The sequence below is a fragment of the Diachasmimorpha longicaudata genome, chromosome 2 (genome assembly GCF_034640455.1).
Source record: "Diachasmimorpha longicaudata isolate KC_UGA_2023 chromosome 2, iyDiaLong2, whole genome shotgun sequence".
Classification (NCBI taxonomy): domain Eukaryota; kingdom Metazoa; phylum Arthropoda; class Insecta; order Hymenoptera; family Braconidae; genus Diachasmimorpha; species Diachasmimorpha longicaudata.
Genome location: NC_087226.1, coordinates 10774169 through 10781712, shown reverse-complemented (window position 1 = coordinate 10781712; position 7544 = coordinate 10774169). Strand labels below are relative to the sequence as shown.

Below are 7544 nucleotides of genomic sequence, written 5' to 3'. Positions count from 1 at the left end.
CATTCGTCTGAATTCTTCTTGTAATTATATTGATGTTAAATATATAATGATCCATTACCATTTTTTCCTCTTGCACGGAGAGAAATTGTCAATCCAAATTGCCCTACGTTCGATTAAAGTATATCACACCTCATTTTTCATGATTTTTATACCGAAGCGTAGCAACAATCAATATCTGATGATTAATTTCTATCCTACGGTAATGAAAGTTTATTTCGACACATAATAAATTTCTCCTGTCCAATCCAGCAATTCCTATCCTGATAAGAAATCTCTGGAACCGTTGGTACCGTAATTTTGATTTTTATCAGGGTACAATGTCTCTAAATACCATTTGATCAGTATATAAGAATTTTTTCCAAGTTTCAGGATAGAAATACGAAACTTTTATAGAACAATAGGATAACTTCCACCAAGAAATTCTCTCCGTTGTTACTTCACCATTCCCATTGCAGACCAATGCCCCTAAAATCAAGATGAAGCTTCAACAGGTGCCCCTTTCCTCACCCCTGACCGCTCGCTAAATTAATTCTTCTACCCCTTCCGAAAAATTCAAAAAGAAATCGCCGAAATTCTGGCGAAAGTTCCAGTTACTCAACTCTAAAAATCCTGGACTGGACTTAGTGAACATGAGGTTTAAAGGTGCCAGAGAGAGGTCGGGAGGGGGCATTAAACGTCATGACTCGGTGATCCTCCGGTGTCTTAGGGAGTTGTTGAAGAGCATGGCAATCGGTTCCCGGTGAGCCCCGGCAAAAGGGTACACAGAAAACCACCCCATCACCGTGGGTGGTTTTCCACCGTTGAATAGGCGGAGCAACGCCGCGCGTCGTGTGCCCTCCAGCCAGTTGGCGTTATCAGTACTCCCCGCGAGACTCTGATACCGTCTGTTACCCTGGTGGGGGTATCCACGAACACGTTAAACGCGCCACTCCAGTTACCGATGGTACAGCGATCCGAGTAGACGTGTGTTCCATCACTCCGGTGATTTATTTAAACGTTAACTTCAATTCCACGTGGACTTGTGTATTTGTTGTGATTATTTTATTATTTGTAAGTGCTCGTAACAGCGGATTTACGAAGGACGAATATATTCCGGGATATTTATTTTTAAGGTAAGTCACAAAGTCACTTTGTTATTTTTTTTTTTTTATCTCTCCTTCAAACGAGGAAAATGGAAACAAGTGTGTCCTTTATTTTACGAAATTGCTCTCGTTCTCATTCGCTTACCACGCAACTTCAGAATAAAAGACCCGACAAATGGCTAGATATAGAATATATACTGAGACGACGTCAGCGTTTCGATTCACGTTAATGAACGCTGTGCCAGGGGGACCGGGACCAGGGGGAGAGGGGCTGTTTGACGCTAATTGCTCGTCGGTGTGGAACGTTAATTAGGGTCTTGTGAGGTCTGCTTTTTCTTCGGGGAGTTTTGAAAAAAAAAAATATATATTTTCGTTTGGGAAAGGGAAGTTACCGGTACACGATACGTCGTTTCGTGGACACAATGTTTGTTTTGTTATGGTAAAGAGAGAACGGGGAATTGTTTCAAAGCGTTTTCCGAGTTTTCCGGCACCTTTTGATATGAACGATTCTTCGATACCGGAAAACGAATAGTGAATTTTAGGGGATAAATTGTCTCGGGTCTTTGAGGAAAAATGTATGGAATGTTTTCAATTTTCAAAGGGAGGAGGATAGATGGAGAGAGATAACTGTTTGGTGTAAGGGAGAATCGTTTTCAACTTTTCTGTATCTTGGTTTCTCAATTTCAGTGTACGTGCTTCGCTGTTATTTCCCTTTTGTCGGGGGAGTTTCTCGGGCTTTGGGAGGACGAGTAGACGAGGGGGGAGGGGGGGGGGGCAATGCAGAGGTTGTATTGAATTGAATACTCGGAAGGATAGTTGAGAAATCTCGTGTGATTCAGGCGAGCTGAAGATTTATGCAAATGGATGGGTTATTTGGGTGAGGGATTCTTCATGTGGAGACAGAGGGACGCAGGGATGAGATACAAAATTGTGGTGGAAAAGGGTTCAAACCCTTTGGGAACAATATACATTCTGAAAATTAAATATTTTATACAGGAATTGAAATGATTTCTGTATGAAAATGATAGACAATATAAATTTATATAGATTTCGTCTGCATTTTATGTAAATCATACATATCATCGCATATATTCGAAGAACAGATGAAATTGACTTGTATTACATTTTTAAAATATATTTCAACATGAGAGAAGGCTTGAGGAATTTTCTATAATGATTTTTAATGAACGTTTTGGGTGTGAAAGAATTGAATGCTCTTGAGGTAGAAATTCCCGGGATGTGTTCAGTCCCAGCTCTAGGTTTTTTCCTGGTCGCCAGTTAGCGCCTCTTGTTCTGCTCTGGCACAAGAATTTTATCAGAAATTTCTAAATTAAATTTCAATTCAGACTGACAAATGTCAAGAATTCTCTAACAGTGTAATAAAAGTCAAACCGGCACTTGAATCATGTAAAAACGGAGTATGACAGTTGAATAACTGATAATTTCTGACAATTGATTTCTCCCGTGTTACAACAACTCGTGCATGTGTTATGGCGTAGGGAGAGGGTTTATAATGACTGCGATTTGTGGTGTTTTGCTAGAGCTGTTCGGGTGCTCATGCACAAGGCGGAATCGTTTAGCACGCGATCTTGTCGTAATTTTGCTTCTCGGCATGCCTGCACGCTATACTTGCCACACGATAAACTCACCGTACATTGGGAGCCCTCCAAGTCCCTTTACTGTGTACCGAGGACAAAGTCCCTGATGGCGAATTCACAATTCGCCACGTTTTATCACAAACTCCCATGTCAATTCCCTGATTAAAAGCAACCTGTGAAATGAACTTAATCGCTCTGTTAATTATCCCCCAGTGCACTCCGAAAATTAGCGAGAAAGTGAAATAATTAACTCGAATTTCTTCATCTGTATTTTCCTTTCAAGTGGAGAGAGAAAATGGAATAAAAAATAAAAATTCTCGCACCTCCGGAGAAATTATTCATTAGGTCGGTCCGTCCGGACGCTGATGAAGGAAATTAGAATACCTGAGTAAACAGGGCAGAAGTAATTCCGTCAAATTCAATTGGTTTTCTCGGTGAATCGAAAAAAAAATATATATACACACGTACACGCGGAGTTTGGGGGTGAGGTGTGTTACGAATGTTTCGTAAATCGGTCCTCCTCAACAGACACGCAAGCAGCAGACCTAATTGATCAGTGGATCGTTAACACGCTCTACACGTGAACTCCAAATCTACCACTTTCCCTCATCCAAGTTTGAGTAAATTGATTATATAGTGAGAAACAGTTCGTTACGAGTAATATGGGTGAGAGTGTTTTATGTTTGTCTCTCTTTACCATGAAATTAGCCTTATCGGAGGGCTCAGGCTCGGGATATACGTTCGGTGATGTACATGCATCTTTGAGAATTTCAGCATAAATAATTGCAATCAGCTGTGATTCGATCACGACGACAAATCTCACTGAGGCTCTAGGGAAGAGGAATGGTTTATTGGAGAAATAGGGAGGGGGTTGTGGGCTGAACATGAAGAATTTCTCACTGCGAAGGCAATAAACCATTTGCGAATTGAAACACTGAAAAAATTGTATTGGCTTGTAAAACATGTTTTTGAATTTTTTGAAAATTTTCTGTACTATTTTCATCTCACAGTTGGCACTCGTTATGGTATTGATGTGCAGTACTTGAAATGACTTTTTAGTTAATAGTACAATAAAGTAGTTTTCAAATTATTTCCGCCTGAATACTCGGCGAACTTTCTATCCGAAATATTAGTGTAATCTGCTAGAGAGTCAGATGAAGTAATCCAACGATACTCAGAAACTGTAGATTGAACTATATCCATCAGCAATTCACAAGTGAACTCGATCTCCCAGCACGAATTATCACAAAGTTCAAGCCATTATGCTTTCTAGTGATCCAACTCTAGCAACTACTCGTGAATTCTTTTGTCAGACGGTTTATGCAGTAATGCATTAACAATACCAATTTACGGGGATAACTATTGCAATGGAAATGTCAACGTTCACTAATGGGAATGAGATTATCATTGTATACGATATGATGAGGCTCATTAATTTCTCGAGAGGGCATGTGGAGGTTGAGTGGTGCGATTTTCAAAGTGTCTTCATCTTTCATCATCCAGGAGTGTATTATCCTTTGCAGAATGAATATCGAAGAGCAGAAGTGGATGAAATGATTTCTTTAATAACGGATCGAATTTTCCGATAAATATATTTTATTCATGACGAACGTTTGTCTGATCATCTCGACACTCTCCATTACATTATATTTTATCATATCAATAATGAGTGGCAGAGGTTCAACCAACTCTTCCGGTACGGTAATTTGTACCGATATTTTTTCTCCCCGTGTACTGGGAAATCCTTGAAATTTCCATAAGTCAGTTCGGGAAGTTTCTGAAAATTTTCATAAACAGATTCTCATTATCGGGGCAATGGCAGTGAACAGTAGTGACAGTTGTAAAATTGAAAATAAAAACCAATAACGGTCTTCTTTGATTTCCATGACAACCGTTATTTCTCTTGCCAATATGGACATTCTATCAGGACCGCTGAATTCCCCCAGTCTGGATACTCTGACAGGGAATCAGTAGTGGGACAGACACACGATGGACACAACTTTTTGAATTCTAAAGGTCGAACTATTTGAGGCAGTTGGTCCACGTATCGCTATATTTATGTATTAAACAGGCATTATTTATACGTAGCCAATGAATATGCATTGTTTTGGATGGCAGTAGCGAGGTGTCGAGTGCAGCACCCGTCGCTATCACTGGCTCATCAATCACACACAGTCCCAGCAGTGGCCCGCGTTGGCTCTTCTACTGCAACAGCGTATATATTCAAACTGTGCGGTACTTTGGCCCCAATGAGCCCAAGCCTCATCCCCCCCGAGCTTCATCCCACAGTCCGCCCATGTCATCCCTCAGACACCTCCCTACCTCTACTTTAACCTCCCCTGGGTCATCCGCAATTGACACTAATTTACGTAATTTTTTTAACCACTTTTTTTTTCCCGCCATCCCTTCGCGTACCACATGTCACCACTGGCCCATCCCACACCGTCAAATGGTCCATTGCGTGCCAAGGACGTTCAATGGATAGGGGTTCGCAAGCACACCAGTGCTGTTTTTTGAGTTTATTTGCCATGAGAAAAATCTCTGTATTATGTCACAGATCTAGAGTATTAGAAATTCATTCTTGAAATTTGAAGTGAAACATTTGAATTTTTATTCTTCAATTTATTTGATTTTTCATATTTATATTTGGCTTTTTTCAGTATTTTTTCATTGACTCAAAATTTTCACGGAATTTATTGTTGAAAATTCCAGTTAATTCTGGATCTCACATGAAGCTCTGCCTATATCCTCCTTTAGATATTAAATAATTGCAAATAGAATTAAAATTTAAAGATCCCATCCGCGCCACCGGAAATCGGACCCGGCTTGCTCAGTTGGGGTCACCAGGCTGGAAAAATATTCTCTACCGTATCCAAAATAAATATTTGCGGAACCTTTCCCCAGGATGGATGTCAATAATTTCATCTGTTATATTTTGCATCTTTTCATGCAAAAAATCGGTGGACTGTTTATATCTTGAACATCATAAAAGGAGGATTTTTTGCATCAAGCGATAATTTTGTCTGTGCAAAAAGCTAAGATTTGACTCGTAGAAAATCAGCGATTTTCCAGTCAGGACTGACGATGAAATTTCAATTTTCCTTCAACCCTATATTCGGATGAAGCCATTTATCTTCTTCCAATAAAGTTCAGCCAATTCGAATGAACGATTTCTATGACTATCGAAATCTCATCGGAAATCACCCGCTAAAGAACCTCAAATTACCGTACCATTCCTCCTAAACCGTTCGTTGCCATTCAAACCGCTATCAACCTACCACAACATAAAATCCCTTTCCATCAAGCAAAAGTCGTCGAAAGTACACCACACGCGTCTTCACACCCCCAACTCAGGGGAATGCCACAACATCTCCAAGGTAGATGCCACGGATCTTGCTCAACTGCTTTTCTCTGCTCCTGGAAAATGTTTTATCCCATTGAAACTTCCGTGAATTCTGAAATTTCATGATTTTTCTTTCCTGAAGGGAATCCCGTGTTGTTATCATACGAATGATATCTCTGCACATTCACATCTTTCTGAATATGACCCTCCGACGACCCTCAAATAACTGAACATACAATTTCACTCTTACCACTCATTGCCGTCACTCCACTATCCACCTCCCGCAACATCAAACCCCTTTCCCTCATTCAAAAGCCCTTCAATACCCGCACCCCCTCAGCCACTCCTCCCAGACAATTCAACTGATTTGATGACGTTCAACGGCAAATTAATTAATTAAAATTATTAGAATATTTCTGAAAGATTTCTCTCCACATGGAATAGTAAAATAAAAAGTTCATCTTCCTAAACCTTCAGTAAAGTAAAAAATTTCCCAATTTCATCATGATGAATTGCATCGAATGTAGGTCCCATAAAAAATCCCTCCCATCGTGAATAAAATTTAAGTCCCCCCCTTCTCCCCCTCAACTCGATCGGGTTGAAATAACCATTTTCTCTGCATGTCCACATCACTTCCCAAATGACCCAATGAAGAACCTCAAATAACCGCACCGGCAATTCCACCAAAACCGCTCATTCCCTTTCAATCCGTCATCCACCTCCCGCGACATAAAATCCCTTTCTATCAACCAAAAGTCGTCGAATGCACACCACACGCAATCCAAATGACAGAGACATTGCACTAGGCCCAGGGTGTATGTCGTTTCTCTATCCGACGACGGGCGATTTTCCCGGAAATATTGGCTCTCCACTCCTTCCCATCGCTAAGCCCACGGTGTGATATTCACAACGTTAATCGCACGGATCAATCGGCCTGCCACCACAAAACTGTCCGATAGTCCTACAAACCCCTTTCATACACAATATTCCACCCACATGTGTACACAATACCTTTACCTCACTCATATGCACCTACAGACACAACTCCCTCGTCACTATGCATATAGTATATGCTGTAACCTATAGCCCTCAGTCTCTTCTTCCGTAAATCCCTCCCGTCACTCCAGCAGTCGACCCCCGCCCTTCCCTATCATCCTCCACCTCCCCTCCCCCTCTGTCCCCCTTTGTACTCGCAAATCAGTAATGACCAATTCAATCGGTGCAATTTCACGCGCGAATTCGTTTACCGCTCGGACTGACAACGAGCCCCATACCACAGCACATAGAATTTTCACACTATAACCTGATAAATCTACCTGCCATATAACCATTGTTCAACCTTATTGCTGTGCTCATACTGTCCCATTCGTATTTTTTTTTTTTCACTCGTCCTGTTTTAACGATAACTCGACTCGGGAAAATCGAATTTCATTGCTAAATTTCGTTGCAAATTTATTTGAAAAAAGAGGGAAAAAATGAATGTGGGTGGTGACGCAGGAGAGGGGGCACAAACAAATTCAT

General features: G+C 40.8%; 1 protein-coding gene across 3 annotated transcripts in view; it reads left to right on the top strand.

The window, feature by feature from the left end:
• Nucleotides 1–840: 840 nt before the first annotated feature.
• LOC135171582 (lachesin-like) overlaps nucleotides 841–7544 on the top strand; it is a 44239-nt gene continuing 37535 nt past the window's right edge. For 2 of the 3 annotated variants that reach the window (XM_064138225.1, XM_064138214.1), the window contains exon 1: nucleotides 841–1112. The gene's annotated coding sequence lies outside the window, so the exon portion shown is untranslated. The remainder of the gene's footprint in view (nucleotides 1113–7544) is intronic. The other variant, XM_064138220.1, reaches the window with a different exon arrangement.